The 23,384-nt window shown below is 41.1% G+C and overlaps 1 protein-coding gene across 1 annotated transcript in view; it reads right to left on the bottom strand.

Annotated features, from left to right (window-relative positions):
• The window catches only part of MEGF10 (multiple EGF like domains 10), a 184,239-nt gene that overhangs the window by 66,254 nt on the left and 94,601 nt on the right, over nt 1-23,384 (bottom strand). The gene's annotated exons all lie outside the window — the stretch shown is intronic.

The following is a 23,384-nucleotide window of genomic DNA, read 5'->3' as shown; positions in this document are numbered from 1 at the left end:
GGTTCTACACTATTACATCATGGCCCTCATCATCTTTCTTAGCTGTGTGCATAACAAAAAGAAGAACAGAAATAAGCAGAGAGGAGAGGAAGAGATATTAGACATGTCCTCTCCATCAGTCCTCCCCATCAGTCCTCCCCAGCCTGCCACACTCAGTCCAGAACCTCCGAGCTTCAGGTACATGCTACAGACCCAACCTGAGATGCTCTCTGAAAAATGCATTGTGTGTTTTCCATGACAGTAACTTTGCACTTAGATCACAGTTTTTATATATGTTTGCCTTTTTTCATAGCTCTCAAACTGAATTTCACAGATGTTAAGACACAGGCCTGGCGTGCTGCGATTCATGGGGTCGCAAAGAGTCGGACACGACTGAGCGACTGGACTGAACTGAACTAAGACACATAGACACCCTTCTACATTTATCAAATGTCAGCAGAAGGTTTCATACAAGCATGTCCTGGCAGTCACCCGGCTGACAATAATAATGAGAAGCATTCTGATTCAGAGATGTTGCTGTTGTTGTTCAGTTGCGAAGTCATGTCTGACTCTTTGTGACCCCATGGACCGCAACACACCAGACTTCCCTATCCTTCATTGTGTCCCGGAGTTTGCTCAAGTTCATGTGCATTGAGTCGGCGATGCTATCTAAAGATCTCATCCTCTGCCATCCTCTTCTCCTTTTGCCTTCAATCTTTCCCAGCATCAGCGTCTTTTCCAATGAGTCAGAGATATTAAGCTGTGAAAAACTGTGCCCCTGAGTCAGGAAGTAGTATAATAATGACAATGATCTTGATCCTTACAGTGAGGATGATAATAACTCCCTTTCTGGGAACACCAGCACTCTATGCACTACTGTGGGAGTTCAGATACTATACCCAGTTTAGAGATTAGCCTGGGAAAATGTCTCAGAAGCCCTTGACTCATAAATTCATCTTTGGGGATTTTTCCAAAGGAAACAAACATAAGTATATAAAGATGACATCAATTCACTATAGTTAACTCATTAATAATTGTGCCCACCGATACTGTTGAAAGCACCTGAGACAGATGAATGACCAGTGTCCCTAGGAAGCAGGGACTACAGTCACCCTTATTTTATTGAAGAAACTGAGAACAGCTGATATGCTTCAAGTCATACAGGTAAAAAGAGTGAAGAACAGATCTCCTGTCTGTTTTCTAAACCACAATATTCTACCCCCTCCAAAGCTATAAGGATGTTTATCCCAGTGCTGTTTATAATAACAAAAAAAGTTTAAAACAACCTAATTTTCTAGAAGTAGAAGACTGGTAAAAAAAATTTGGTATAATCATACAATGGAATACCATGCATCAATTGAAAGTGATACTAGAGAAGAATACTTGGTGAACTTGAAAAGTGAAGGTGAAAATTGCTCAGTTGCATCTGACTCTTTGAGACCCCATGGATTATACAGTCCATGGAATTCCCAAGGCCAAAATACTGGAGTGGGTAGCCTTTCCCTTCTCCAGGGGATCTTCACAACCCAGGGATCAAACCCAAGTCTCCACATTGCGGGTGGATTCTTTACCAGCTGAGCCACAAGGGAAGTCCCAGTGAACTTGAAAGATGTTTGTAAATATCCTTAACTGTAAAAAGTAGACTAAAAATATGTATCACATGATTCAATTTTAGACTAGAATCAACTACATGAAACTGTCATTAATTTAGGTTACAAATGACCTCGTCGGCAACTGTATATGACTGACCCGAATGTGAGGGGGAGAGAGGAGAAGAGGGAGAATGAAAAAGACACAGAGACAGATACTGACAAGGTCCGTGGTCATATGGGACCACTTGGTTATTCTGGATCTTAAGACTGTGTGTGATTTTTCTCTAATTCATCTGAATTAACTAGATTTTCTAAATTCTCTGCAATTGAATGTATCCTTCTGGTGGGAGGAGAAAAGCAAGTGAAAAGTTCTGTTTTTAAATAGTTGGATCTGCTAAGCATCTGTACTGTGTCATGCCCTATGCTCCGTGCTTTACCCACCTCTCTCTAGTCCTTACAGCACCAACAAAGTGGTATAATTATCACCTTTAGCACACAGAGGATATTTAGGATGAGAACACTTAGGAAAAACATCCAAAAACACTCAGCTGTGGCATCAGTATTCAAACCCAAGGCTGCCAGCAAACAAAAGTCCAGATGCTGGTCACAAGGCCATTCTGCTCCTGAGGCAGTGAAATTGAGTATTTTGGTTAAACATAATACCTCACAATGATGTGTTTCATTTAATATGATCCATTAAGGTGGAGCAGCCAATGATAAGACCTTCCACTGAGCAAGCTTATGGGGTCAGCCAGTGACTCAACATCGAGGGCACTAAGAACAGGAAATTATCTCAGAGGTGAAAACATAGGGTGTTTCTCAAAGAGAAAATAAAATGAAGGGGACGATCAGATCTGAAGAGCTGTAAGTTGAAAATGATTCTATGTAATCAAAAAAGCCAGTAGGCTCACTGTGAAAACAGTACTGATGCCATTAGTTGAGTACTCTGACCAGAAAACTAGGTCCACACAGTACCTGGTACAGGGCTGCTCTCAAGATACAGGTGGTGAGTGAGTGAAAGTGAGAGCACACACAGAATAGGGTAACTAACTTGGACAAGCAGTTCAGTTCAGCTCAGTTCAGCTCAGTCGCTCAGTCGTGTCCGACTCTTTGTGAGCCCATGAATTGCAGCACTCCAGGCCTCCCTGTCCATCACCAACTCCCAGGGTTCACCCAAACTCATGTCCATTGAGTCAGTGACGCCATCCAGCCATCTCATCCTCTGTTGTCCCCTTCTCCTCCTGCCCCCAATCCCTCCCAGCATCAGAGTCTTTTCCAATGAGTCAACTCTTCACAAGAGGTGGCCAAAGTACTGGAGTTTCAGCTTCAGCATCATTCCTTCCAAAGAAATCCCAGGGCTGATCTCCTTCAGAATGGACTGGTTGGATCTCCTTGCAGTCCAAGGGACTCTCAACAGTCTTCTCCAACACCACAGTTCAAATGCATCAATTCTTTGGTGCTCAGCTTTCTTCACAGTCCAACTCTCACATCCATACACGACCACAGGAAAAACCATAGCCTTGACTAGATGGACCTTAGTTGGCAAAGCAATGTCTCTGCTTTTGAATATACTGTCTAGGTTGGTCATAACTTTTCTTCCAAGGAGTAAGCGTCTTTTAATTTCATGGCTGCAGTCACCATCTGCAGTGATTTTGGAGCCCCAAAAAATAAATTCTGACACTGTTTCCCCATCTATTTCCCATGAAGTGATGGGACCAGATGTCACGATCTTCGTTTTCTAAATGTTGAGCTTTAGGCCAACTTTTTCACTCTCCTCTTTCACTTTCATCAAGAGGCTTTTTAGTTCCTCTTCACTTTCTGCCATAAGACTGGTGTCATCTGCATATCTGAGGTTATTGATATTTCACCTGGCAATCTTGATTCCAGTTTGTGCTTCTTCCAGCCCAGCGTTTCTCATGATGTACTCTGCATAGAAGTTAAAGAAGAAGGGTGACAATATACAACCTTGATGTACTCCTTTTCCTATTTGGAACGAGTCTGTTGTTCCATGTTCAGTTCTAACTGTTGCTTCCTGACCTGCATATAGGTTTCTCAAGAGGCAGGTTAGGTGGTCTGGTATTCCCATCTCTTTCAGAATTTTCCACAATTTATTGTGATCCACACAGCCAAAGGCTTTGGCATAGTCAATAAAGCAGAAATAGATGCTTTTCGGGAACTCTCTTGCTTTTTCAATGATCCAGTGGATGTTGGCAATTTGATCTCTGGTTCTTCTGCCTTTTCTAAAACCAGCTTGAACATCAGGAAGTTCACGGTTCATGTATTGCTGAAGTCTGGCTTGGAGAATTTTGAGCATTACTTTACTAGCGTGTAAGATGAGTGCAATTGTGTGGTAGTTTGAGCATTCTTTGGCATTGCCTTTCTTTGGAATTGGAATGAAAATTGACCTTTTCGAGTCCTGTGGCCACTGCTGAGTTTTCCAAATTTGCTGGCATATTGAGTGCACTACTTTCACAGCATCATCTTCCAGGATTTGAAACAGCTCCACTGGAATTCCATTACCTCCACTAGCTTTGTTCGTAGTGAAGCTTCCTAAGGCCCATTTGACTTCACATTCCAGGATGTCTGGCTCTAGGTGAGTGATTACGCCATCATGATTATCTTGGTCATGAAGCTCCTTTTTGTACAGTTCTTCTGTATATTCTTCCACCTCTTCTTAATATCTTCTGCTTCTGCTAGGTCCCTACCATTTCTGTCCTTTATCAAGCCCATCTTTGCATGAAATGTTCCCTTGGTATCTCTAATTTTCTTGAAGAGATCTCTAGTCTTTCCCATTCTGTTGTTTTCCTCTATTTCTTTGCATTGATTGCTAAGGAAGGCTTTCTTATCTCTTCTTGCTATTCTTTGGAACTCTGCATTCAGATGCTTATATCTTTCCTTTTCTCCTTTGCTTTTCACTTCTCTCTTTTCACAGCTATTTGTAAGGCCTCCCCAGACAGCCATTTTGCTTTTTTGCATTTCTTTTCCATGGGGATGGTCTTGATCCCTGTCTCCTGTACAATATCATGAACCTCATTCCATAGACAAGCAGAGAAACCTGCAAAACCATTATCACAATTCTAGGTACATTCTTCCTTCCTAACCTACTTCAGGTCCGTCTAGCCAAGGCTATGGTTTTTCCTGTGGTCATGTATGGATGTGAGAGTTGGACTGTGAAGAAGGCTGAGCACTGAAGAATTGATGCTTTTGAACTGTGTTGTTGGAGAAGACTCTTGAGAGTCCCTTGGACTGCAAGGAGATCTAACCAGTCCATCCTAAAGGAGACTAGTCCTAGTTGTTCATTGGAAGGACTGATGCTAAAGCTGAAACTCCAATACTTTGGCCACCTCTTGTGAAGAGTTGACTCATTGGAAAAGACCCTGGTGCTGGGAGGGATTGGGGGCAGGAGGAGAAGGGGACGACAGAGGAGGAGATGGCTGGATGGTGTCACTGACTCGATGGACATGAGTTTGGGTGAACTCCCAGAGTTGGTGATGGACAGGGAGGCCTGGCGTGCTGTGGTTCATGGTGTCGCAAAGAGTTGGACATGACTGAGTGACTGAACTGAACTGAACTGAACTGAACCTACCTCAAACCCTCAGTCTAGCTTTCCATGCAAGAAACAGGGAAAGAGAGAAGCGATTTCAAGATGCATTGAGTTTTGAAGATGTGTCAGCATATGCAGCTATATCATTTTATCCTCATAACTCAATGAGCGAGGTATAATTGTTCCACCATATCATGTGAAAAATGGACTTAGATATTAATTTGCTCAAAGTCACATAGTATTCAAGTAGCAAAAGCAAGAGTTCAATCCAAACCAAGCAAGGTCTCCCAAGCTGTGATCTTGCACGTGCCCTGCAGACCATCCCATGTCACCACCACAATTACAGGTCCTGCTACCATTGCACGTTACTGGCTTTCGCCAGCTTTTCAAGGGGGAACAGTGTAGGACAAAAGTCACACAGGTGTTTTGAGAAGTAATACTTGTTTGCCTAAATGACAGTTCCCAGGTTCCAAAGTGTTAGTACAGGCTCATCAGAATGGCTTGATAAGGAATGTTCCAACACATCCACAGCCACACACGTATTGACAAAACCAAGGCCATAGGAAAAAAATCTTTGAACAAATGAGAGATGGTTTAGTAAATCTCTTGTTTCTGTATAGACCAAGAATTAAGAAAGGAGAACAATTAGAGATACAGAGACGTACTAAATGGAGAGAGACTCCCAGAGAAAGGAACAAGGGCACATTAATACAGTGTCTTACCCAAAGGACTCCTTCCTCGGAGGGGCGGGGGGGGGGGGGATGAAATCATTTTTCCCTGAGAGAAAAGAGTAATGTTTACCATCACATTCACCTTGTTATAAAATTCATCAATCACTTAGCTGGGGTACAATCGCTTAACACTGGACAGGCCTGGACCTTAGCGGGGACACGGCAACTTCTTAGCCATGAAATTTGAACAAGTTCCTGACTTTCATTATACTTAATTTTCTGTCAAATGGGGATAGTGAAACATACTAATTACATCTAAAATACTTGTTGGTATGTATGACACAGCACAGATCTGGTGGCAGCTGAAATTTTATTTCGTGGCTGGCTCAGTGAAATGTCCCAACCCTGAAAAAACATCCTCCAGCTGTATATGAGGCTGGAATAACAGGCCTGTCGTTTGTATTATTTGTTTGCCTTGCATGAATCATTCACGCCAAAGAGGACAAGTTGGTTCTCACAATGTGAATTCCAAAACACAACTTGCCCAGTAACTCCATATAGTAAAAACCAAGCCCTGGTATTCCTCTTTTCATCCATTTTTTTTTTTTATAAAGCCAATTGGAAAAAGCTCAGGCCTGGGATGAAACCCAATGTTAATTTACATCCTATTCTTCAATGTAAGTTAAAAACTGGATTTAGAAATTTCTCATTTGCTGATGATTAATGTGTCCAGAGAGGTGCAGGCTCACACATGAAGCTCAGAAATGTAAAAGGATAAACTTAGAAACAAATATGTGAACTTCTTAGAAATTGTCCTCTTGGAGTAAAGAAGTAGATGGTGATAAATAAAATCTCAAAGATCTGCCATATTAGAAGGCATCAATCCCAGCACTTGATTTTTCTCCGGCTTATCTACATCCACCAAGACCACAGACACAGCCATGAAACACATTTTGAAGTATAATATACTTTCTTTCTTTTTTTTTTTTTTTTCTCCATAGATCAGCATTTTTTTTTTCATTTTTACTTTATTTTACTTTACAATACTGTATTGGTTAAAACAACTGGTTCTCAATTATAGAGAATAACAAAAGAGCTCAATTCTGTGTACTTGTGTTAGGGCTAAACAAACCCTAGATGAGCTGAGTAGTCCATTTTTTGTTCTTTGTTTTTCTTTTGTCTTGGTTTAATATTTCTGGAATCAAAGAAGTAAAATTGTGGAACTATATGGAGTTCTAGAACCTTGTGGATACATCTCTGCTGCTGCTGCTAAGTCACTTCAGTCGTGTCCGACTCTGTGCGACCCATCTCTACCAGACACTTAAAACGGAAAAATGTATTGAATCTTAGAACTCATGTTTATCATAGGGAAAGTGACATCAGTTTATAATACATAACTACCCTCACCAGGGTTGCTGTTTAAAGTAACTATGTCTATAAGTGCCCTTAACATCTAAATGTCAAGCATCTATTAGGTTATATCAGTCAGCTATATGGACGTAAAAATACATTTTTACATGGAGTTTCACTGCGATGTTCTCCATTGACTTTAAACACAGGATAATCTGTGATTATTAGAGAAATTAACAGGAAAGAAAATTCAGCCTTTCATAGTCTCATTTGTAAACAAAGCACCAATAAGTCATTTTCAAGAAAGTATCTCTGTAGAGTGAGTAGCTTTTAGAAGAGACCAAAATAATATTTTGCTGTCTCAAAGGATAGAAAAACACGATTCTTCCTGAAACATATACCCTTTCTTCCCAAGCCGTGGTTCCCTCAGGGTCTTTTATCTCCCTGTGATTTCATTCCTTGTGCCTCAGGCTAACAAGGCTATGGTGTGTCATTCCCTTTTGTTAATGTAAAAGAAAAGATCCTCATTCAAAACATCAAGTGCTTTAAAAATAAAACAAGTTTGTAAAGCTTCTCCATCCATGAAGAAGAACAATAAAAATGTATTTTCCAGATCCTCTGAAAGCACTAAAACCTCATGTCCTTCACATGTCAAAAAGCCGGCTGGAGAGCTGACAGACTGCCAGCAATCGCTGTTGACAACCACCCAGTGCTGTTTATATTAATATTATTCAGTGGCTGAGAGAGAACCTTTATTCTTCTTCTTCAAAAAATGTTTATTAAATGAAGTTTTGAAGCATGAACTGTCATTTTTTAACTACAGTGGATGCTTATCCCAAGCGATGAGCTGGGGAAAAGGGCGTGAAATGTTTATTCTTTAAAGTGTCTAAATATAAATGTTGATGTCTCTCAATGAGAGCATATTGATGACTCTATTCACGGTGCAGGAAAATCACCAGGATATAAATTGTAGGCTGGGATTTGTAAGGGATTTGGGGGGATTATATTTATATTCTCTGAAGTCAAAAGCATAATAACAACCTCGAGAGCCATTACAGGATATTTTGCTCTATAAAGTCTTGCTATAGTTTTGCTCTTTTGCTCATTCATTCTTTCATTAAAAATGTACTAAGCAGTTTCCAACCTAGATAGCATAATGAAAAGCAGAGACATTATTTTACCAACAAAGGTCCATCTAGTCAAGGCTATGGTTTCTCCAGTGGTCATGTATGGATGTGAGAGTTGGACTGTGAAGAAAGCTGAGCACCGAAGAATTGATGCTTTTGAACTGTGGTGTTGAAGAAGACTCTTGAAAGTCCCTTGGACTGCTAGGAGATCCAACCAGTCCATTCTGAAGGAGATCAGCCCTGGGATTTCTTTGGAAGGAATGATGCTGGGGCTGAAACTCCAGTACTTTGACCACCTCTTGTGAAGAGTTGACTCATTGGAAAAGACTCTGATGCTGGGAGGGATTGGGGGCAGGAGAAGAAGGGGACGACAGAGGATGAGATGGCTGGACGGCATCACTGCCTCGATGGACGTGAGTCTGAGTGAACTCCGGGAGTTGGTGATGGACAGGGAAGCCTGGCGTGCTGCGATTCATGGGGTCGCAAAGAGTCGGCCACAAAGAGCGACTGAACTGAACTGAACTGAAGCAGTTTCCATGGCTACTAAGTTCTTTTTGTTGAGCACTTACTATTCCTCCTCCCTAAGACCTGTCCTATAGTTTTCTTTATCTACTGGAAGAGACTGGCCCACAGTGAGACTTATCAGAAAAGAATGTGCTAATATAATAAGCCTTGCTTTGGTGGTGGAGAAGACTCTTGAGAGTCCCTTGGACAGCAAGGAGATCAAACCAGTCCATCCTAAAGGAAATCAACCCTGAATATTCACTGGAAGGTCTGATGCTGAAGCTGAAGTTCCAATACTTTGGCCACCTGATGCGAAGAGCCAACTCATTGGAAAGGACCCTGATACTGGAAAAGATTGAGGGCAGGAGGAGAAGGGGACAACAGAGAATGAGATGATTGGATGGCATCCCTGACTCAATGGACATGAGTCTGAGCAAACTCCTGGAGATGGTGAAGGACAGGGAAGCCTGGCAGACTGAAATCTGGCAGACACAGAGTCAGACATGACTGAGTAGTGGAACAACAATAAGCCTTGCCGTGCACAGGATGCTCGAGGAACACAGAGGCCTTCCATCCATTGCCTTATATCCAGAGGCCTTATATCCTCTGGGCAGAGGAGAGCAAGGACGGCGGAAGGCTCCCAGAGGAGGAGGGCTGGAGGTGAGTACCGAAGGATATGTACTCAGGACTACCACTGTGCAAATACTTATTATCTCCATCCTGGATGTGAGAGGCTGAAAGGCCTTAAATGATTTGCCTGAACTCCAACAGTAAGGAAAACCAGGCCTCAAACCCTCAATGCTAACAGGATGGTCTGAAAATTTTAAGTTTTCTTGAGTAAAAAAAAAAAAAAAATTAATCAGAAGACAAGTACTATTTAATACTACAGCAAAGGCTCACATACCCACAACCTAGAATTAACTGTTATGAGCAGTGCATCACATTTGCTTCATCACTTAATGAAAGAAATAACACATTATAAAGTCCCTTTTATCTCCTTTGTACCTTTTTTTCAGTTCTTTCCTGAAAGAAAAGAACTACTACTCCTTCTCCAGAAGGAACCACTGTCAGGATTTTAATGTGTATCCTCTAGTCTGTGTGTCCAGAAATAATGTATTGAATCATTTTATTTATTACTTTTACAAAAAAATGTGTATATAACTGTGCATCTTGATTTTCACCCAATATTATGATACTGAGATCTACTAATATTGATAACACTTATTAATATGGTATATTATCAATACTACATAGAAGTTTATAGGAATGAATGGTTCATGGCATTACACTGTGTTAACAATCTCCAATAAATTTATCTTTTCTCTTTTTTAATGCCATTTTTACTTGTCTCTGAATTTTCACTGTTACAAAGATGCAAAGACTATATCCCCTATACATGAATGCAAAGGTTTCTCCAAGGTATACAAATTATAAAGAAGTAAAAATACTGAATCATATGGTGTACACAAAGAATAATTTTACTCTAGAGACAGCCAAACCACTCTCTAAATTTATTCTGCCAACTTACTCTCCTGAGAGCAGTGTGTGGAGGCTTCCTTTCACATTCTCATCCAACATGCAACATTGTCAGACTTCTAAACTTTCGCCAATCAGATGGTGAAAAATGACATCATGTTCCTTTATCATGCACTTCCTCAGTTAATACAAGGATAAATACATTCTCATATGCTTATTAGCCAATCAGGTTTCCATGCCTCTGAATTACTTTACTGTATCTTTTGCCTAATTTAAATTTGAGAGGTTTTTTCTTCCTTATTGATTTAAGAGTTCTTTATATAGTCTATTTCTCAACACTAATCTTTTGTTTTATATATTACAAAAATATTTCCATTCTCTTCCTTCTCTTTTACTTTTGCTTATGGTGTCTTGTCCTAAAGAATCATTTAACTTTGGTGCAGTCTAATTATTTTAAGAACTAACATTCAGCATGGATAAATCTGGTTTGTGTAATGCTCATTTTACAACATTAGGCCATTTTTATTTGTAAGGATAAAGGCGCTTTTCTTTAGTGTACGAACAAAAATTCACAGCTATATACTAATCAAGTTCAAACCAATTCCATTAAAATTTAAACTTTCTTTGGAAGTTACTTCCATTCATTGTGTGCAAGAGCAGTGAGTAGCAAAACCATAAGGTTTTCATAGAATTATGGCCCAAGAGCAAGGCACTTATAACCTCTACTATACTTATCCTACTGAAACAGTCTTTATAAGTAGTATAAATACCACTGTTTCATTACTTTCTACCTTTTATTGAATTATTAGTTTTATAAAAAATGTGTATATTATTGTGCATCTTGATTTTTCACCCAATATTGTGATATTGAGACCTACTAATATTGATAACACTTATTAATATGGTATATTATCAATACTATGTAGAATTTTATAGGAATGAATGGCTACATGGCTATACTGTGTTAACAATCCCCAATAAATCTACCGTTTCTCATATTCAATGCCATTTTTATTTGTTTCTGAATTTCCACTGTTACAAAGATGCAAAGATTATATCCCATTATTTCAAACATGATTACTCTGCTCTAACACACATGTAAAATATTCAAACTTTTTAAAGTCAACTAGGTTGTCAATGAATGAAAAGGTATTTTGACCAAAGAAGGAATAAAACAGTTTTTGTTTAGTCTTATCTTCATGGAAGAAAGTTTCAAGTATTTAAAAAATATATATTCTTTGACAATCACAAACAATAAGATATTTGAAACAGTCATAAAAGATACTGGACTATATATTAAACCAGAGCACTTAATTTTAGATAATTAACACACACATAACCTTATGAGAGGAAATGTACATGGCTTTAATAAAATCAGGTATTAGCCTGCTTGATTTTACAGATAAGGTAACAAGTGAGGATACAGAACCATCTAACGTTGTATATTTCATCCCTTTACTCTGCACAGAACAGCGAGGAAGCACATTACTGCCATCAGAATATGGTGGCCATGTGATTTGAAATAATCTGTAGTCTGAATTCTTCGCCTAATTTCTTACTATTCATATTCTGCTGCTAATGCTAAGTCGCTTCAGTCGTGTTCGACTCTGTGCGACCCCACAGACAGCAGCCCATGAGGCTCCCCCGTCCTGGGATTCTCCAGGCAAGAACACTGGAGTGGGTTGCCATTTCCTTTTCCAATGCATGAAAGTGAAAAGTGAACGTGAAGACGCTCAGTCATATCTGACTCTTAGCAATCCCATGGACTGCAGCCTACCAGGCTCCTCCGTCCATGGAATTTTCCAGTCAAGAGTACTGGAATGGGGTGCCATTGCAATCTCTGATTCATACTCTATCTTGGTACAAATTATTAGCTAAGCTTTATATCCTCATACAAAATTTCTACCTTGAGAAGTAATATCCTCAAGTTTAGATGGCAACATTTTTAATAAGCATTCTCCATTCAAGTAAGGACTGATTTTCAAATACCTTTCTTAGTCATGGGGCCACCATTTCAGAAATCACAATACCATATGAGTATAAACTGTGGAAAATTCTGAAAGAGATGTGAATACCAGACCACCTGACCTGCCTCTTGAGAAATCTGTATGCAGGTCAGGAAGCAACAGTTAGAACTGGACATGGAACAACAGACTGGTTCCAAATAGGAAAAGGAGTACGTCAAGGCTGTATATTGTCACCCTGCTTATTTAACTTCTATGCAGAGTACATCGTGAGAAACGCTAGACTGGAAGAAACACAAGCTGGAATCAAGATTGCCGGGAGAAATATCAATCACCTCAGATATGCAGATGACACCACCCTTATGGCAGAAAGTGAAGAGGAACTAAAAAGCCTCTTGATGAAAGTGAAAGAGGAGAGCGAAAAAGTTGGCTTTAAGCTCAACATTCAGAAAACGAAGATCATGGCATCCGGTCCCATCACTTCATGGGAAATGGATGGGAAAACAGTGGAAACAGTGTCAGACTTTATTTTTGGGAGCTCCAAAATCACTGCAGATGGTGACTGCAGCCATGAAATTAAAAGACGCTTACTCCTTGGAAGAAAAGTTATGACCAACCTAGACAGCATATTCAAAAGCAGAGACATTACTTTGCCAACTAAGGTTCGTCTAGTCAAGGTTATGGTTTTTCCTGTGGTTGTGTATGGATGTGAGAGTTGGACTGTGAAGAAGGCTGAGCACCGAAGAATTGATGCTTTTGAACTGTGGTGTTGGAGAAGACTCTTGAGAGTCCCTTGGACTGCAAGGAGATCCAACCAGTCCATTCTGAAGGAGATCAGCCCTGGGATTTCTTTGGAAGGAATGATGCTAAAGCTGAAACTCCAGTACTTTGGCCACCTCATGAGAAGAGTTGACTCATTGGAAAAGACTCTGATGCTGGGTGGGATTGGGGGCAGGAGGAGAAGGGGACAACCGAGGATGAGATGGCTGGATGGCATCACAGACTCAATAGACGTGAGTCTGAGTGAACTCCGGGAGATGGTGATGGACAGGGAGGCCTGGCATGCTGCGATTCATGGGGTCGCAAAGAGTTGGACACGACTGAGCGACTGAACTGAACTGAACTGATACCCACTCCAGTATTCTTGCCTAGAGAATCCCAAGGATGGAGAGGCTTGGTGGGCTACAGTCCACGGGTCACAAACAGTCAGACACGCCTGAGCGACTTCACTTTCACTATACTCTACAGACTTTTTTCTCTTGAAGGTGAGGAGCTGCCTATGTATACAGTGTCTTCAGAGTCTATGGAAACCACACCTAGTCCATCTTACCTGGCTTCTACAATCTCATTGCAGCTGCCAGTGCATGGAAATTTACCAAGGATGAAGGAATCTGCAGTGTACACAGCCAAGGGGAGTCCTGAAATCACTGGAGCCTGAGCCCCCTCAAGGTCTCAGAAGGAAGGACTTCAGGTCATGCCCTTTTCTAGAAGACATTTGACCACTTCCTCCTTGACTCCTTTTGCCTATGTATTTGTAGATGGACTTCCAATTGTATTAAACTGAAAGCATTTGAAAAAAGAGGTAGAACCTTCCTCATCCCTCATATCTCCTGTTTGTATCCATTACTGTTCCTGAAACATTTATGCCTTCATTCTTTCCTTCCACAAATATTTACTGAGAATCATTGGATACCCAGAACTGTGCTAGACATTAGGTGAATAAATTAGCTAGGCAGCAGTGAAGAAAACAGACAAAATTCATGCTTCAATGGGCCTCATATCCTGGAGGGAAATACAGACCAAAAAAGAAGTGAACAAATGAAGTATTTTCAAATAGTGCCATAAAAAATTAAAAAGAAGATGCAATAGATAGTTATGGGGGAATATTCTTTATATAGAGTCAGGGAAAGCCACTCCTGGTGGCGACACTTAGCAAGTCCATTGGCCTTAAGAAGCCAGCCATGCAAAGCTCCAAGGAGGAGAGCATTTTCGTCAGGGGAAATATCAAGTGCAGAGGCAAAAATGGAACTACTGTGTTCCAGGAAAAAGAGGCAGAGGCTAAGCAATGTGGTACCCTGAGTGACTCGTGGGATGAAGAGGGGGCAGGAAGGTATGGACGGACAGATCAAACAGGGCTTGGTGGACTACATCAGGACTTTGGCATTTATGCTAACAATAATGGGAAACACTGGGGAGTTTGCGGAAGGGGAGCAGCATGTTCTGAAGTACATTTTGACAAGATCACTCTGGTCTCAGTAGAGAGAACTGACCCCAGTGGGGCTTGAGTCGATGCAGCAGTAGGGAGACTAGAGTGATCACAATTAAGAGAGGATGGTGGCTTGGATTTGAATAGCACCAGGGAAGAGTAGCAAAAGGTTAGATTTTTGAGGTTGAACCAGGGTTTTCTGATAAACAGATATACAGGGCAATTACTCAAAGCTAAAAAAAAAAGGAAAAAAAATCAATAAATGATGTGTAGTGGAGTTAAATAAAATGACAGTCCAGCCTTGTATTTACAGCTTATGAACTGACTAGCGTGGGTAACATAAACATCTATAGTGTTCTCAGGATGCCCAGCGCAATACAAACCAGACATGAATTCATCTGGTAAGGACATTCATGGTCAGAGGCTGGGAGAAAAACAACACCAGAGGCTCTGTCTGGGGAGCCTCTTGGCAAGCAGCTGTGAAGGAAGAGAGGCTCCTGCTCAAGAAGGGTGTGGCCTGCAGGGCAAAATGTGTTTGCACACGGGGGCTAAGTCATGTCCGACTCTGAGACCCCATGGACTGTAGCCCACCAGGCTCCTCTGTCCATGGGATTTTCCAGGCAAGAAATGCCAGAGTGTGTGCTGCCATTTTCCTTCTCCAGGGGATCGTCCCAACTCAGGGATCGAACTCACGTCTCTGGTATCTCCCGCACTGGCTGGTGGATTCTTTACCACCGCATCACCTAGAAATGAGATATCCACAAAGAGCTGTTCCATCTATTCTCTAGTCCACAGGCTGGACTGATTCGAAGTCTGGTGGGAGGCACCTTTGTCACACAAGGAATTGTTAAGTAAGCAGGACTTCTCTGGTGTTGAGATGGTAAACAATCTGCCTGCAATGCAGGAGACCCAGGTTCGATCCCTGGGTTGGGAAGATCCACTGGAGAAGGGAATGGCAACCCACTCTGGTATTCTTGCCTGGAGAATCCCCATGGACAGAGGATCCTGGCGGGCTACCGTTCATAGGGTCGCAGAGTTGGACAGGACTGAGTGACTAACATGTTCACATCATTTATTGAGCCGTTATCATGCCGCCAGGCACAGTGCTGAGTGCTGAGTACTCAGCAGGTATTGGATCATTTAATTCTCACAAGTATATGACATAGATACTTTGAAACTTCTTTTAAGCTTAGGAATGTGAGGCATCGAAACAGCACAGAATTGAGAACCATGAAGTCTACTGCCAGTCAGTTCCAAAAGGGAGTTGAGTAAGTAGAAGTGAAAGAGATTGTCTGCCCCTCCAAAGAGGAACCAACAACAGCCCAGATTTCAGACTTTCACGAGGGCATAATCAGCAGTTTCTGTGCGTGACCGCTATCACTCACACAGTCCATCAGTGAAATTGCTTTCATGCAGTTCTGATGAAACATTCATTCTGAGCTCAGTCCTTCCCACCTGCCATCAATGTCTGGCCCCCAGGCCAGTGAACCCAAATGATCCACTCTTATTCCTGCTGCTCCATCAACCTGATTTCTAAAGCAATTCTGACAGTGTGATGGGTATGTTAACAACTTGCCACAAGGATTGGGCTCCAGTATCTTCTCTCCCCAGACAACATTGATCCTCCATTGTATCCAGTCAATAGACCTTTACATCAACAGACCTTGCTGGCAAACAAGTCAGCTTTTTGTGCCTTACAATTTCTGGCTTGTAATATCTTTCCAATGGATTCCCCCATTCGAACATCCTGCAGGCAAATTCTTATTACTTACTCCAAGCAGCACAGCATGTTTGCTTTATCTAAAAGGTTATCTATGTTCTTAATGCTGTATTGGAAATGTTTGGGCAAATTTGGCCTCCTAGGCATGTTTTGACTAACTCTAAGTACATTTAACCAGAAATGCTATTGATGACGACATAAACCTCAGTCTGTATATTTCAGACCAAAATTAATTTCAATTTTTTGCTTCTACTTGGTGCTAATGTCAAAAGTCTGGGAAACAAGCATTTGAGAACTATTTGCTGGCTGCTGATTGACTCAGGATATGTGTCTCTGTGTGTTTCTGGATATGCCCTCTGGCCAGAGGATAAATAAATTTCTCTATAGACCTTTAGAAAATCACAAATAGAATTATATGGGCTGAGAGAACAAATGTGTTATTGCTACTCATACAAAAGGTTTAAAGGGTTTCTGAAACAAAGAAAGGTCTTGGGGATTGCAGACACATACTTATGAGAGTAAATCACACACAAAATCATAGGTTTGAAAGGGATGATACATATAATCTGGTCCAACATCCTTAATGTTACAAATGAGGAAATTACAAATTACTAAGGCATCCAGCCAAATTGGTGTCATTTTAAATGGCATGTTTGTACACCCTCCACATCTCTCAGGAACTTTCCTTTGCTATTTTGTCTGGTGGTATCAGTCCTGCCTCCTGTTGTCGTTCCCCTCGGTATCCCTGACCTCGTCACCTTCATGAAACCTCCTTTCCCACTTCAGAAGGCACCATACTCTTGTTAAAATTACTGGCTCTGAATGAGATGCAAGTCCAGCTCCATTCTTTACCAGAAGTATAAACGTAGGCCAGACACTTAACTTTTCTGTGCCTCCATTTTCTCATCTGTAAAATAGGAACAAGAGCTGTAGCTCTCTCATCTTGTTGAGCACTGAATGAGGTTCTTTCCTATAAAGCCCTTGCAATAACGCTTGGCACACAGGAAGCACTGGTTAATGATGACGCTGTCATCATCAGCGTGTCTAACTTCTGCTCCTCTTGGTATCAGCAGGTCATCTCTTCTCCAGTTCACCAAAAGAAGAAAGGTCATCAAACATGAATCCGCTCAGATCCTCCTCCCCACTGCCCATGAGCTCCTGAGCTCAGAAACCTATCCACATGCTGCCAGCCACTCTTTCCTCCCTCATTCTGTTGGGAACCAGAAATACTTTGAACTTCAATCCTTCCATCAGAGTCAGGATGCCATCTGTCTTCTCAGGAGCCATGTTCCCTCATTTAAATGACCTCTCCATTAAACCTCCAGACTTTCCCTCTCTCACTTCCCTCTCAGCCTCTCTAACCTTAAAACACAATCAAAAGCAAGCAAACACACACACAATTTGCTCTTGAGCTTGCATCTGTCTTTTACTAACTCCCTGTCTCTTTGCTCCTTCTTGTTGACCTTCCAGCCAAGTTTCCGGAAGATGAGTCTATGCTTTAGCATCTTTGCATCACCCCTCACCACTGCTACTGCTGCTGCTAAGTCGCCTCAGTCGTGTCCGACTCTGTGCGACCCCATAGACGGCAGCCCACCAGGCTCCCCTGTCCCTGGGATTCTCCAGGCAAGAACTCTGGAGTGGGTTGCCATTTCCTTCCCCAATGCATGAAAGGGAAAAGTGAAAGGGAAGCCGCTCAGTCATGTCCGACTCTTCGCGACCCCATGGACTGCAGCCTACCAGGCTCCTCCATCCATGGAATTTTCCAGGCAAGAGTACTGGAGTGGGGTGCCATTGCCTTCTCCGGCCCCTCACCACACAGCAGTCTTCTTTCTGTTTCCAGTGCTACATCAGGTCCTTCTTTTTAGTCTACCCAGAACATCTCTCACTGCTCCACCCAGCACCATTTATGGCTCCTTCCATCCACCTCTTCTCCTGAGGCTGTTCTCTTCCCCAGGACAAGACACTTACATGTCTGTCTGCTTTTCTACGGACTTCGATCTCCGTGGATCCAGCAACTGCCAATGGTTTCTCTACCCCCAGCATCCAGCACAGTTCCTTGCACACAGTGATCAATGAAAGTTCACATCATGAATACATGAATGACCGTCTCAGAGTCACACACTCAATCTCATTAAATGAAACAAACACTCACTGTGCTCCAGTCACATGACAGCAGAGTGGAGGCTAAAGGGATTAATAATACACAGCCGCTACCCTCCAGGATCTGTTTATCATCCAGTGAGAGAGGAAGAGAAATCCAGGATTGATGAACAGACTCAAGATATTGATGGGGTGGGAACAGAGAGAGAACAGGAAAGAGGAGGAAAGAAAGAAGTGGAGGCAAGATAGATTAACATCATATAGGCTAGGGTACACATCAGGATGCCAATAAACATAAAATACGTGTGTGCTTTTTTAAAAAATCATTTAATCAAATTTAAAAAGAAGCAGTATGCCTAAGTCTAGTTGAATAAACCATGATTTCACTCCAAGCAAACAAACTCTGCTCAGTTCTCTCACACACCTGGTTTTTCATACAGAGGATACATTGAGACTCAGGAACACTGACTATACACCACATATAGGAATCTGTCCATCCACTGACAAGGTGAACAGTCATACTAAATCTCCAAAGGCAGCCTTTGTAAACTTGTGGTTGGGAAGGTAACTGTCAGACTTAATCTCCCATGTATATATCGAGAAGGAAAAAATATACAAGACAGATAGTTGTGTGTGACAGTTATCAATTTATTCATTTTAAACTCATAATATAAATAAAAGGAGCTATTCTTCTGGTTGGAATGACTTATCCTGATCATCAAGGGGGGATTGGGTTGCTGCTACATACTGGGAGAAAGCTGAACTCTGTCTGGAACCCAAGGGATTCTGTGGGGCACCTCTTGGAACTCACATGCCCAGCAGTAAAGGTTAATAGAGTCAACAACCAAAAAAAGGCAGGACAACTGAGAATTCAGGAGTGGAGGTTTGAGTCATTCCTCCAGGCAAAGAACCCTAAGCAGCTGAGGTCTGGGCTGAGAAGGGAGATATCTGAAATGGGGAAAAAAGAGTCCATATACCCAAGTACAGCCTGTGCGTCATTGCAGAAAAGAGTTCTCTTTGCTTATAACATCTACAGGTTTATTTGTAGAAGCTATTTTTTCTTCTCTTTCTTTGCATTTTATTTTATATAAAATAAAAGTTGTTGGAAGGTAACTTTACTATCTAGGTAACAAAATATTTGACTTCCTTGGTGGCTCAGGAATAAAGAACTTGCCTGCCAACGTAGGCGACATGGGTTTGATCCCTGAGTTGGGAAGATCCCCTGGGGATGAAAACGGCAATCCATTCTAGTATTCCTGCCTGGGAAATCCCATGGACAGAGGAGCCTGGCAGGCTACAGTCCACGGGGTTTCACAACAGCCGGACATAGCAACCAAACAACAGCAACAGCTAGATATTCAGCGGGACTTCATATGAGTTTCAGGAAAATTTAACAGAAGCAGCAAAGGGTACTACGACTGTTGGTGCCTGCATCTCTTTATATTGAGGAAACAGCAAAGAGCATCCTAACTTGTAAGATGGCAGGCTGTGTTTTATTAGATGGAAATGCTGAGTTGTTTTGTTTATCTGCAAGAATTCAAATGTGTATAGAAAGGTGTATAGGAGACCTAAGGAACCAAAGGAGTAGATTGGATGTACTTTATTGCTTCTCAGTGCTAAAGTTATCCTCCATTTTTATCCACAAACTGGATGTGGGCCATGTGAATGCCCTTCCTTGCCAGCTGGCTGACTGTTAAGCACTTTCCTAGGGTGCTGAGAGACACTGCAAGAGGAAGGCGCTTCCCATTGTGTTTCTAGCGTGCCAGCTCAGCTGACTCCTAAAGTGCCTGCTCCTCCAGCGTGGGCAACTTCTTCAACACTCAGCTCCTACAGTGCATTGTGACGAGCAGCATCCATTAGCTAGCAACATCCCGGGCACCTCCCTCGGGCTACCAGTAAAACAGTGCTTCTGATAAGACATGTCTCCAGAACAGCTTTCTCAAGCATCCTACAGAACAGATTTCTAGCAAGTTCCAGAAAGCAGATTTCCAGCAAGTCCCATGAGGAGTAAACCACAGCAGCCTCTCTGCCATTCAGTAAGCTGTGGCTGTGTTCTCATAGGGTCTGTACCATACCCCTACTGGGGCTTCCTCTTTGCGTGTTCTATCTCAGCCCTGGGAGTATGGGTGTCCCTTATATTTGCCATTCTTGTATTCCTTTCAGTGTTATCTACTTTCTACTAGCCAATGCCCACAACAATTTCCTGTTACAGCTAATAATTCTTTTTAATAAACCTTCCCTGCTCAAGTTACAATATTTTCCAGGAGCAATGAGCACCTCCAGTATCCAGATCTTGGTTTCTAAATACAATTGTTTAATGGCTCATTCTAGGACCAAAGTAGGAAAAACACAAAGTGAGACTGAAGAATCCTACAGTAGCAGAAATTAAGGAAGCGCTCAAAAGACAGAATAAAACATAAGAGCCAAACAAAAGGACCAGGGCATGTCAAAAGGACACAGAAGCCACGTAAAACAATGCCCAATTGCCAAATCTAGAACAATTTAAGCAACAAAATAATATATTGCTTTTTCATATAAATATATATAAGCCCACACTGATATAAATGACTGACTAAATGGGAGAGAATAAATAAATAAATCTTCTTCACAGATGAGTTCCAAATAACATATATAGATAATCTCTCCTCCCAAAACCATGGAGCTTAATCCCTACCTTTCACCCTTGAGGGCAGACTAGACTTAGTAACTTATTTCTGGAGAACAGAAATGGGAAAGAGAAAATAATAACTTTATGTGGAGAAATCTGGCAAACACTACACATCACTAAATGATGATGGTTAACCGAGTGATGACATCATCGGTGATGTCATGTGAAGATCATCATACAATGATATGATCATAGACCATGATATCATCATAGAATGTCATGAGGTGGGCACTTCAACTTTGTGATGTTCTTTTAAAAACTTGTACCCCTAGTCTAGTCATGAGGAAAACACAAACTGAGAGACATTCTGCAGGATACCTGGCTAGTTGTCAAGGTTATGAAAAACAAAGGCTGAGTAATTGTCACAGACCAGAGGGGACTGGAGGGACATGATGATGCAGTGTAGTGGCCAGGACTGGATCTTGGAAAAGAAAGAGGACTTTAACAAAAAAATATACTAATAATGAAATTCAAACAAAGTCTAGAGTTTAACAGCAATATGCTGGTAGTGAACTAACTAGTACTGCATTCAGGTCAGTTTCTTTTGGCAATTAGTTTTGCCAAGCTAATGCTAACTTAAGATGTTAAAGGAAAAACTAGGCATGGGTATATGGAAGCTCTCTACTATCTTGTAACTTTACTAAAATTGTTCCAAAATGAAAGGTTTAGTCGAAAAAGTTATTACAATTTCTGTCTCCTGAATGGACCCTGACTAATACAAGGAATTGATCTAATTAAAAAAGAAATCATTTTCTCAGTCTAACATATAGTATCAAATATATGCATAATGATAACCAGAGAGGAAGATACAGAGAGATAAAAATCCTTGGGAAGTAGGTCATTTTAACTCTGCTACTCAATAGGTTACTAGAGTATGCATTTGCTTCAAGAATTGTTTGGCTGAGAGTATTAAATCACACACCTCCTAATGAGGCATATTAGGGTAACAACTACAGACAAAACCCAAGTAACAAAATTCAGTGCTCTGACTCAGAACAGAATGTAGGTGCTTAAAAAAGGTGTCAGAAATGTTTTCTCAGATATCTGTCCACGTTTATTGATGCTTCTGTTCATGATAATACCAAAACATGAGCTGTGGAGGATAAACTAAGTCACCTCAGTATCTTCACCCAGAATTGAAAGAACATGTGTTTCTTTCTAGCAGAATTCTAGAGGCTTCATTAAAAAGTTCATCAATTCCAAAATAAAGCAACAGTTACTTTTCTAGAAGGCCTAAGTCAGTTCTAGAGAGTCTGAAACCCATGTTGGCTTTCCTTTCATTTATACACACTTCAGCCTGATCTCTTAGCACGAGGTAAGCTGCAGCTCTTAGGAGACAAAGTGTGACTATGACTAAAATTATTCCACAACTTTCCCCCTGAAATTAGTAATAGCAAATCTCATTTTTCAGATGAAGAATACAGCCACTCTTCTCTTTCTCAATGGTTTATACAATAATGTTATTTTTCTTCTAAATGTGTAGGCACAACTGATCTTTAAGCTGGAAAAGTCAGTGAAAGCAATGTTGCACTTGAGGTCAGTTAGCCAAAAAAATGGACATGAGCCAGATCCCACATCCTAAACATTTTGCCTCAACAGTGTGAACAAAATGCCCACTCTCCTCCTGATATCCAGCAGAAGCCAAACGAAACCCTGCAAGACAGTTACCCATTGGAATGGGACAGAGAGATATGTACACACACTCCCCAAGACACAATAAAAAGGCTCTTTCACATGGAATGTTCTGTGCATAGACAGCACAGGACCTCCCCTGGAGATCGATGCTGTTTTAGAGACAGCCAGGAAATCACAAGCCTAAAACAAAGTAGTTCTAACAAGATGAAGAATAACTTCCCCAATTCCAAAGGGAAGCAAGTAAAAATTCCTAAAACCAGCTCATCTATTATACATAGCCTGATGTTCTTTTTGACTGGTTTCAGAAATTCTTTGGTGGCAACGAGGACAAACCTGAGTTGTCATGAGAGCTTGGTAATTTGAAAACTATTATTCCCTTTCTCTAAATGTTAACATTTAATGCATTACAATTGAGTTGCACTTCAGCTCTTTCTCACATTTTTCGAGGCAAAATGAAGTATAAAGGAACAAGAAGAGTACACAATTACACGCGCAGCAAGGAGTTAGCCAGAAAACTTAAGTTTTAACTGTGAAATTTAGAAAAGCAACTGTATTACATGACATTACATCATTTAATCCTCATAATCATGAATACAGGATTTTAAGTGCAATTTGTTTATCATCCAAAACACCATCATTTTAGAATTATAATTCTAATACAATGGAGACAAATCATATATTATGAATTAGTACCTAAATGGTCACGAATTTTCATTTACTACCAGTAATTCACCCCAGTTATCTGAGAAAGTACTTATTATTGGTACCTCATAATTCAGAGATAAATAAACAACAATTGAAAATATCAATTTTGCTTCTGCTTTAAAACCAACAAGTGGTAAATTTTC

The sequence above is a fragment of the Capra hircus genome, chromosome 7, assembly GCF_001704415.2.
Source record: "Capra hircus breed San Clemente chromosome 7, ASM170441v1, whole genome shotgun sequence".
Classification (NCBI taxonomy): Eukaryota; Metazoa; Chordata; class Mammalia; order Artiodactyla; family Bovidae; genus Capra; species Capra hircus.
This window is presented reverse-complemented; position numbering and strand designations above follow the sequence as displayed.